This window comes from Cryptomeria japonica, chromosome 9, assembly GCF_030272615.1.
Source record: "Cryptomeria japonica chromosome 9, Sugi_1.0, whole genome shotgun sequence".
NCBI classification, from domain to species: Eukaryota; Viridiplantae; Streptophyta; class Pinopsida; order Cupressales; family Cupressaceae; genus Cryptomeria; species Cryptomeria japonica.
In genome coordinates this window covers 587,875,944-587,888,224 of record NC_081413.1, presented here as the reverse complement: position 1 = coordinate 587,888,224, position 12,281 = coordinate 587,875,944, and positions in this window count along the sequence as shown.

Here is a 12,281-nt window from a genome sequence, read left to right as displayed (position 1 = left end):
AGCAGAAGCAGCAGAGTCAACACTACCAATACTCCCTGTATCGGATTCATTGATCCCCATCATCCTTCCTGCAGCACCGATCATTTCATCTACAAAGGTACATCAACCAATCACACCTGCAGTGTTTAACACAAAGGGCATCCTAGTATGGTATAGTAATCGGATACTGGAAAGTGATTTAGAAACCGACTCACATGAATGGGAATTTGATTCCATCTAGCTTAATACTTCAGATGAGGAAGACACATCACTACCTCCACCTCGCAAAGACATCCCTATTTACGGAGAAGCACATATAAAGACCTCTTGGGTTCCTGAGCTGGAAACTTCTTCCATAGACCCTACGTCACATCCTACGCCTGATTTTGATAGGGAGAGTACCATCAATGACCTTCACCATAATGTCTTAACCCTCACTGACACATCTAACGAACTTAACCTAATCGATGAAGTAATGCCCATTATCCATCGTAAACTCATTGAATGGAACCAACCTAATCCCCCATGTCTTGACCATTTCCAAAACGATGAGGTGATCATTGACTTTTTGGAACTGCGGGATAACATACCAAGCGGGGATAACATACCAAGTGGGGATCACAAAGCTGGATTCGCCATAGAACTTAATAGCGCAACATACTTTGGGGCAGATGCCAAACCTTTCAATTGCAAAAATATAACAATAAAACATGGATCTTCCAGTGAAAACCACACCGTGGCACTGTTTGATTCAACAAAAGTAAAAAGAAAGAGCATATCCAACGGTGAAAACCTTTATGAGGCGCCTAAGGATGAAAGGTTTGACATCCTTCCCTGTAGCACACAATGGGAATGATCAATGATTCTCATCGAGGAAACAAAAGAATACAATGTGGGGACTCTTGAAATTCCTCACCTCATACATCTGGTATCTCTTTTAACATTAGAGGAACAGCCAAAGTTTGTCAAATTCTTCTAGAAGCGCCAGATTAACTTCGCATGGTCATATACGGACATGCCTGGACTTGATCCTGATTTAGTCATGCATCACCTCAGAGTAGCAGAAGGAGCCAAACCTGTCAAGAAAAAACCTCGTAAGATGCATCCTTAGATAGCAGTATTAGTCAAAGCTAAACTCAAGAAACTTCTAGATGTTGGCTTCATTAGACCCATTGATTATGCGGATTGGATATCCAACATTGTGCCTGTTGGCAAACCAAAAGGGGGCATCCACATTTGTACTGACTTCAGAGATCTGAACAAGGAATATCCTAAGGATGACTTTCCCCTACCAAATATCGATATCATAGTGGACCTAATAGCAAGACATGCCATGCTTTCACTCATGGATGGCTTTTCAGGGTGTAATCAGATAAAGATCACACCAGAGGATCAACATAAGATGACCTTCACATGTCCATGGGGAACATATTGTTGGAATGTAATGCTTTTTGGTCTAAAGAATGCAGGAGCAACCTATCAATGAGCAATGACCACTATCTTCCATAATATGATGCACACCATAATGGAAGATTATGTTGATGACTTGCTAGCAAAATCACTCACAAGAGAAGGTCATTTGGACATATTAGAGAGAATATTTGATAGACTAGAACAATATCATGTTAGACTCAACCCAAAGAAATATGTCTTTGGAGTAACCTCAGGGAAGCTTCTCGGATACATTGTCTCAAGCAAAGGTATTGAGGTCGACCCAGAAAAAGTCAAGGCAATCATGGACATGCCACCACCAAAGAACATCAATCAACTAAGGACATTACAAGGGTGGCTCCAATCTATACGAAGATTCATTGTACAACTGGTGGATAAGTGTCATCCTTTTACACACCTGTTACACAAGAACATACGCTTGCAGTGGGATGCCAGATGCTAGCAAGCATTCCAGATGCTTAAAGACTATCTCATGAATACACCATTGCTGATCCCACCAGATCCGAGCAAAGCTCTATTACTCTATATATCCACAACAAGTACCGCATTGGGTGTATTACTGGCACAACATAATGCAGAAGGGAAAGAGTGTGTTGTTTACTACATCTCTCGCACACTGGTTGGCTATGAACTCAATTATACCCCTATTAAGAAAGCTTGCCTAGCAGTAATCTTGGCAGCCACTAAACTAAGGCACTATCTGTTAACACACAAGGTACAGCTCATTGCAAAGATCGATCCACTCAAATACTTACTCAGCAAAGCAACATTGACTGGTCACTTGGCCAAATGGGTAATGATTCTCAGTGAATTTGATATCGAGTATGTGGACCATAAGGCTATCAAAGGGCAAGTTATTGTAGATCAGTTGGCCGATGCACCACTCATAGGCAATCATCCTCTCATTTCCAATTTTCTAGATGAAGAGATATTCATGATCACAGAAGCACAACCATGGAAACTATACTTTGATGGTTCATACACTAGGCATGGCTCGGGGGCAGGCATTCTATTTATCACACCTCAAGGTGACAGCATCCCAAAGTCCTACAGGCTCACATTTCCATGCACAAACAACATAGCTAAATATGAGGCCTTGATCACAGGACTCAGGCTAGCCATACAATGGAAGTTACAAGAACTACAAGTATATGGCGACTCCCAACTAGTCATTCAACAAGCAACAGAATAATATCAAACCAAGGATGATAAACTCATGCCATACAAGCAAATGGTGGACAGTCTAATGGCATCATTTACTACAATTACCTTTGAGCAGATACCTAGAGATCAGAATCAAGCTGTTGATGCTATGGCTACTATCGCATCTCTTCTAGATCTTCCATAGAATTCAACACACTATGAGTTCTTGGTAGAACAACTTTGGATTCCCGCTTATGATATCTCTGAATCCAAGATGATATGCCACCTTGTCGGTTTCGAATCCCCATGGTATGGTGAGTTTTACACCTATCTCCACGATCACACCCTTCCTCCCAACCAATCAAATAACCAACGTAAAACTTTCATTTGCCAAACCGCTCGATATACCATTATTGCTGAAACCCCATACCGACGCAGTCTTGATGGTACTCTCCTTTGATATCTGGAACAAGATGAGATAACAAAGACCTTGGAAGAGGTACATGAAGGAATTTGTGGGACTCACTCAAGTGGTCTGTCACTAGCCAAGAAACTCTTGTGCAATGGATACTATTGGCCATCTATGGAAAAAGACTCCTACTACTTTGTCAGAAAGTGCAAGAAATGCCAAGTCCATGGAGACTTGATACATGCACCAGCATAGGAACTACAACCAATTACAACACCATGGCCTTTTTGTCAATGGGGACTTGACCTTGTGGGTAAAATCCATCCATCTTCATCCAACGACCACAAATTCATTATTACCGCCACCGAATACTCCACAAAGTGGATCGAAGCTTTTCCACTTACCCAAGTCACTGGCAAGTAGATCGCCTCATTCATCCTTAATTACATCATTTGCCGATATGGTGTCCCCATGTCCATTATCACAGATAACAGGCTTCCTTTCAAAAATCAAGATGTTCATGAGCTCTATGAAAAGTTTCATATCCAACACCACTTTTCCACCCTCTATTACCCACAAGGCAATGGTCAGGCTAAAGCATTGAATAAAAACATATTGAGAATCCTCAAGAAGACAGTCAACGATGTCGGTTGTGATTGGCATGTTCAATTGAATCTAGTTATGGGCATATCGAACTAGCATTCAAACCCCTACAGGCGCAACTCCCTACTCATTGGTCTATGGTGTCGAAGCCATCTTACCTATTGAGATTGAGATACCATCACTACGGGTTTCCTTGAATAATCTCATCGATGATGAAGCATACAGAGTATCCCATCTTCAGGACTTAGAGTTACTTGATGAGAAATGACAAGCTGCATACGATCACCTCAAAGCCTATCAGCAGCGCATGAGTAGAAGCTATAATCATCGAGTTAGACCTCGTACATTTGAGGTAGGTGATCTTGTTCTCTGAGAAAATTCTCGTAACCAACCCAACCGAGAACATCAGAGAAAGTTTAAATCAAACTGGTTGGGTCCATATGTTATCACTGTTGTATTTGGGTCTGGGGCATATCAGTTGGCTACTTCAGAAGGAGAACCACTAGCAAATCCAATCAACAGCATGCACCTCAAACGGTTTTATACATAAGCTATATAGAGCATCAGGCTCTCATACATACTAGAAAACCACCAAAAACATTCAGAAAAATGTCTTGAAGAAAACACAAAAACATCAAAAAAGAAAGATCATACATCCAAATGGTGAACAACCACTCCAGTGGCACCTTGGATAAGTGCGATGCTGAAAATCTAGCAAACAAGCGCCACTCATAAAGGCTATGACTCCATTGTCTTTCAGGCTTGTTGTGATCACATTCATACACACATCCACCCATCCAAACCATGGCTTGTTATTGATTTGCAATCAAGAAAATACTTCATGCGTCTTGCATCCTGCTTTTTCATAGTCATGTCTAAACTAGGGGCAATGCACTTACCCTCTTTTGATGGAAGTGGATTCTACATTACTTGTAATTCGTTGGGTTTGTCATTCAAAATAATCATCAAAAATCCAAAAAACATTCAAAACAATCATCAAAATACCAAAAACATTCAAAATTACAAAATCCAAAAACATCAAAAAATCAATCAAAAATATGGCAACACCTTGTACAAATGCATCCAAGCAGATACCAAACAAGTATTGGAAAATACTCGCACGATGATCACTTCTCAAATCGACCAAACAATCAACATCAACACTCAAACTGTCTTCAACAAGGATGCATCCTTCCTTACTGTAGCGTCCTAAAATTGCGACACTTGCAATTTCGACTACATTTGGGTCTTCACGATGGCGGCACAACGTTGAACCTGAATGGAGACCCCGAAACCTATTTACGACACCAAAAATTGCATCTTTTTGCACCTTGGCCTGATCCTTCCTTGCACCCTGCTATCCCAGGAGGTGGGACCATGGTGCCCAGCACCCTGGTCCTTCAGGACCAGGGCACCTAGCGCCCTGGTCCCTCAGGACCATGGCACCCAACGCCCTGGTCCCTGGCCCTATTTTGGGCCCGATCTCTTGTTGGGCATCGGGTTTTTAAGTTTGCAATTCGGAAAATAATTCTCCTAGGTCGACCTAAGGTCGGAAAAATTAGTCTTCTAACCCTAATTGACAAGTATATAAACTACATTCCCTCTCCCAAAAGAGGGAGGAAAAAGATATGCGAGCAAGAGGCGGAAGCGATATTCAAACATTCAAACATTCAAGCATTCAAGCATTCCTTCAAGCAATTGAGCATTCTAAGTCTCCATTCAAGGCTAAGTGTTGCATTCAAGACAAGGATTCAACCATTGAAGAGGAGATCACTTACAACATACAAAATACAACATCATTACACCTTCGCATGTAAGAATACAAACATTCTTACAACAAGGTATCAGTACTTGTTTACATTACAAACATTTACATTTATAGCATTCTCATTTCTTGGTTAATTCCAAAACCGGGGTTTGACCTAAAGGCAAACCCCTAATCCCTAACCCCCCAATCGTCCTCTCTTTTCTGTGTGTAGGTTGCAGGTACGCGACTGTAATTGAAGATCTGGAATCCTTGTGCTGAGACGAACAGACCCCCCTTTGTTTCGAAGATTTGTCGGAGGACTGTGTGCACTCCGAGCGCCATCGTCCCATCAACTTTCGCTCAAATTTGCAAAACAGCATCGTCTCGACATTTTACTACTAATTTCAGGTCCGTAGCTTCATCCTGTGTCCCTATCTCTGTCTACAAGCGAATCTTTCTTACTTTACATGCATTCCTAGTTCAATCATTCTATCTACATTCTTTACAAAAGAGGGTATCCTTGATGTCTTAACCCTTGAAACTCATTTAGAATCCAGTCTTGCATTGTGTAATATTGGATCTTGTGGGTTTCAACCCCTCTTTTGAATGTAAAGTCTCTCCTAAGTGAAAACCATCAACTCTAGTGACCCCCTTTCTCTCCTTGGAGTGGGGGAAACACCTAGGGTTCGATTTTCCGCTTTACACTTACCAAACCAAAGACAAGATGACATTTTCTTTGACAAGAAAATTATGTTTTAAGCTATCAAATACTTGGTTGATTTGTAGGTTATTCATTTATATAAATCAAGTTCCTACACTACTTTGGGATATCCACAAGTGATTAGAGTGGTCGTGATGGTTCCTGAGCATTGTTTGTGTATCCTCTGCGAATTATTCTGATGAAATTCTAGGGCATGTACTAATGGTGTCTACGTTTGAAGTTCACTGAATTACGTGATCTTATGTGAAATGCAAACATAGATCATTACGGCTTGCTGACTACAACATATACCTCAACCATCTGAGCATGAACCATTATTGAGGATCCATATTATTTATTCTTTATTCTTTATATATGCTATTGGCTTTCAGGTACAATGCTCTTTCTTTGGTTCCTCCTACCTCATCCAAACTGGATAAAGGTTTTATCTCTTATTACAATATGAACTTGTCTCAGGATATGATGAGCCTAAGATCAAGGAGGATGATCCAAGTCATGCATGAAAGGAGATGATCCTTGTCTATTCCACAAGCAATACTCTAGTCAACTTGACCCATTATATCAAGTTGTTTGTATTAACTTGCTATATCAAAATTCATGAAAGGAATACTTAGGTCATCTTGAATCATTATATCAAATTGCTTGTATTTTCTTACAACATTTTAAAATCTCAATGATGAAAAATAAAATACTATGGATCCTCATTTCATCTCATCTATATATATTGCATTCCGTTGCATTCCATCCATCCATAAATTCATAATAGTTGCATATCATTCATACATAGTAATGACAATGGATACTCTATTTTCCTCTTCTTCCATAGGAATGCACCATAGGTCCTCCATTTCTTCTATCTAACATCGAACCCCCCTCACCCTCCCCATTTTGATAATCAACATCACATACCCTACATCATCTCCCATCAACCCAATCAAGCAAGTTACCCTATTTGCATAGGTACATCGACTCCCACACTCCTAGACTATCAACAGATACTCTGATCAAGTATCTTCGGGTCTCAATAGGTAATCGATTATGGAAAACCTAGACTATAAAAGGTATTTATCATAATGACCTAGTCTCAACGGGCCTGCCATGATTCACCACAACCATCCACCACACACGCACACACTATCAATTGATCAACCAATCCAACACAATCCAATAGAAAATTACATCAATTGTCTAAGTCTCAACAAGTATTTTGCTTCATATACCTTGACTTCATCGGGCAATTACATCAATTGTCTAAGTCACCATCAAGTCACTTTGATTCACTTACTCAAACTTTATTTTGTCCAAGCAAACAACTGACATCAACTGTCATGCTTTGACTCGACCGGGGCAATTTAACCAATTGCACCAGATTGTCCAACCATTTTGATCAATTGTATAGTATCAATCAAAATCGTAACACCACATTTGCACCGTATCTCCTGCATAACCTACGGCTACTCACTGGCTTGCCATTTCTCCATATTCACTCTGTTTTCTTCCATTCTTTCACCATTATTGCTAATTTCTTTTATTCTACCTCCCCTCCACTTCTTTCTCTTTTTTGAGAGATCACCCAATTTTTCAGAATTTTTCAGCCCATCTATCGAGGGGGCATACCACCCTCTAAATTAACATTTATGGGGCATATTTCTTCACACCTATTTTTCTTTCTTTGAAATGACACGATAAAACCACACCGTCTCAAAGAGGGGCAAATGTAGTCACATAAATCTGTCCACTTAATTAAATGAATATTTAGTATTTATTTGATTATTTAACCATCAATCAATAATTAATTAAATTAATATATTTAATTAATTCATCTTAACCCTCTTCTCCTATTAATTAAATAAATTATTCAATTTATTTGATTAATTCACTTAACAAATTCAGACCATTAATTAAATAAATAAATCATATTTATTTAAATTCCCCCAAAATCCCACGTCTTACATTTAAATAGATTATTTATTTAAATCACCTTTATCCTCTACCCACTTGTATTTTCCTACAAATGCAAGTTGCACAACTATTTTAAATAAATCATTTATTTAAATCACCTTTATCCTACACCCACTTGTATTTTCCTACAAATACAAGTTGCACAACTATTTTAAATAAATTATTTATTTAAAATCCTATTTATCCTCACCCACTTGAAACCTTTAATGGTTTCCCTTAAAGTCTTCAAACTTAATGGCTTCCCTTAAAGTCTTAAGACTTTAATGGTTTCCCTTAAAGTCTTCAAATTTAATGGCTTCCTTCTAAAGTCTTCTCAAACCTTTAATGGTTTCCCTTAAAGTCTTCAATCATTTAATGCTTTATCTTCCTTTTTCTCATTTAAATAAATTAATATTTATTTGAATATTTACCCAAATGCAAATTAAACCATTTAATTGAAATAAATTATTTTATTTTAATTGAAAATCCCAAAATTCCTCTCACTTGCATTCTCCTACAAAATCCACTTGCATGCCTAAATCTCTTCTAAATTCTTCTAACTCCTTCTAATTAGCCTAATCCATCCCCTAAATATTGTCACATTCCTAAGCAACTTGGAGTCACTTCTCAAAGCCCTCAAAGTCTTTGAAAGACATTTAAGGCTTTAAGTCTTCAAATGGTTAACCTCTAAAGTCTTCCAAACCATTAAAGGCTCTTACCTAACCATTTATGGTTAACTCACCTTTTACCTTTGGTTAGAGACTTTCCTCTAACTTAACCATCCTTTTGACTCATGGGTCTCTTCAAAGCATTTATTTCTTTGACTAGGGTAACCATCATGTCCCCTCAAGCATTTAATGCTCCTTATCTCTTCTCTCAAGCCTCCTCATGGTGACACTTGTCAACATGGGATTGGGTTGAAAGTCTCACATGGATTGAATATCTTTCAATCCTAACCCTTGTTAAGATTGTTCAATCTTAACCCTTCATTTCCCCATTTCTTCTATAAATAGAACCCTTCTCCTCAAGCAAAGAAGGAAGAATTAGAGTATTGTTGTTATACTGGTATTAGCATAGAGCTTTTTCATAGCATCACTATCTACACTTGCATAGCATTTGTTTATCATTTTCAACCATCTTGAATCTCCATATGGCATCCATGGCTAGTGCTAAAAGCTAAGAGCTACACTCATGTGGAACTTGGAGAGGAGAGGAACAAGGGAGGAGCAACTATGAGCAACTTGATTAGCTATTTTATTCTATGTTTATATGCTTTCTATTTCATGCTTAATAGCTCTCTTGATATGCCTATTTAGGATAATCTTTTGTTGCTAACACTAACGTTTGTTTCTTGTGCTCTTGTGTGTGTTGCCATCAAACAAATTTTTTAATCCTTTTTGCACAGCATCAACACCAACATAAGATAGCGTCATCCATTTAAATTAAATAACCATTTAAATAAACGAAAATACACAAAACCAAGAATGATCAAATGACAAATCACAAATGACCAAATCAAGGCACTATGAAATGCATAACAGCCAGACGGGGAACACAACTGACTGACAACACTCACATGAGTGTAACTGCGGTCAAGCTAGGGTACAACAACTATCTCCTCCACTCCCATTGGATATATAAGGCATGCTCAGACCTGTGAAACCAGGTGGAGTCAATACCCCGTACCTACTCGGTACTAGTACCTGCAATGTCCTGCACCAAAGAACCATATGTGCACATAGACCTATATATATATATATACAGACACAGCATACACACCGATGAAGGAGAATCGGGACATTCCCTATCTCACTGGAGTGAGTGAAGGAAAATCATCCCCTCGCATCCCAATACACTTGCAAACACACAACATATAAATAACGCATCGCAATATAAGCGAAAAGTGTCAGTCCATGATAATGATCTAAAACATAACATTAATCATAAGCACTGAGATACTGCATAAAACCATACACCATAAAATCAGATAAAGCATGAAATAACATCGAATAGCATCCAAATCAATATACAATAATGTTCCACAGAACAGTCACTAAAGTAACTCAAAACATACAAAAGAGGCTGATAGAGGAGGGGTACTACATCCTCCCACCCTAGCCTAGGCTTACTCCTGGAAGCCTAAAACACATAAGAATAAAGCTCTCTCATCTTCACTGCATCTTCGCAAGTCACAGAGGTCTCATCACTAGGGTCCCATAGGACCTTTACCTACTCGATGGTACGACCCCCTGAGGGTCAAACCCCACTGCTGAAGAATGCGCACGGGCTCCATGGAAAGCTCCCCATCCTCGACCTACAAATCGTTCCAATCAAGAACATGGGTCACATCAGAATGATAAGGATGAAGAACAGAAACCTAAAAGACATCATGGATGCGAGATAGACTCGGTGACAAGGCAAGATGGTAGGAAACAGGTCCTATCTTCTCAAGGATCTCAAAAGGGCCTACAAAATGAGGCACTAACTTAGAACTCTTTCCATAACGGATCGGACTCTTCTGCGGATGCACTCTCAAGAACACACGGTCACCAATAGAAAATTGGCGATCAAGTCTATGGGCATCAACATACTTCTTCCGCCTATCTTGAGCAGTAACCAAATGCCCACGAATCTACTCAACCTACTGCTCCATCTCATGAAGAAAATCTGGGACTAAACGCACCCTATCCTCCAACCGATCCCAACTCAAAGGAGTACGACAAGGATGACCATACAATGCCTAGAAGGGTGACATGCCTATAGAGATGTGATATCCATTGTTATAAGCAAACACCGCAAGGCAAAGTTATTCCTCCTAGCGTGACTTCTTGTCCATAACATACATGCGAAGCATGTCCTCCAAGACCTGATTCACATGCTTGGTCTGACCATCGGTCTCTGTTTGATAAGTTGAACTGAAGTTCAACTGGGTTCCCAAAGCATGCTGAAGTGAGGTCCACAAAGCTAAAGTAAAGACAGGGTCTCTATCAGAAATGATCTGCCTTGGGATCCCATGCAACCTCACCACATCTTCCAAGAAGACTCGTGCCACCACTGTTGTCATATAAGAAGATCGAATAGGCAGAAAATGAGAAACTTTTCTCAATCTATCAATAATGACCATGATGGCATCATGACATCGTGAAGAAACAAGCAACCCTACTATGAAATCCATGGAAATGATATCCCATTTCCAATCCGGTATCAAATTCGGCTGTAAAAGCCCGATAGGGTGCTAATGCTCCGCCTTCACCTACTGACATTCCAAGCACTTGGACACAAAATCAGCAATGTCATGTTTCATACCAACCCAATGATATATCTGTCTAAGATCAGTGTGCATCTTCTTGACACCAAGGTGTGCCGAATAAGGTGCATGATGGGCCTCAGTCATGATCAAAATGCGAAGACCCTCCAAAGGAGGTACATAGATCTGTCCAAGATGTCGAAGAAGACCATCTGACTCAAGAGTATATCTGAAATATCTACCCTCCAATGGTCTTCTAGACTTCGCCACGGCTGTAACATCCTGATACCAAGTGTCCTGAGGTAGAACTCCAAGAATTCTCTCACTCGAGTCCACACCAAGGAACAATGCTGCAACCTCATGCCACCTACGGCTCAAAGAATCTACCACTACATTCTCTTTCCCCTGAATATAACAAACCTCAAAATCATACTCACAGAGGAATTCCATCCATCTTCATTGTCGAGCATTAAAGTTCAGCTGCGTGAAAATATACTGCAAACAGCGGTGATCACTATGCAGTTCAAGCTGACGCCCCAATAGGAAATGTCTCCAATGAACCAATGCATGCACTACAGCTGCCAACTCCAAGTCATGAACTAGATAGTTCAACTCGTTATCCTTGAGTTTGCGAGACTCATAGGCAACCACACGTCCATCCTGAATAAGAACCGAACCTATACCTTCTAAAGAGGCATCTGTGCATACCATGAAATCTCTGGATGGGTCAGGAACTGCCAAAATCAGAGCACTAACAAGGAGTTCCTTCAAGGTACGAAAAGCTAATTCACACTGCTCTAACCAAACAAACTTCTTCCCATTCCTCTGGAGAGAAGTAATCAGATGGCCTATCCGAGAAAAGCTCTAAACAAAGTGACAGTAATATCTGACCAAACCCATGAAAATTTGAACTTTAGAAACATTGGTCGACGCTAGCCAATCAACAATGGCTTGGATCTTAGAAGGATACATGGATACACCTTTTCCTGAAACTATATGACCAGGATAACTCACCTTTGACTGGAATAAACCACACTTC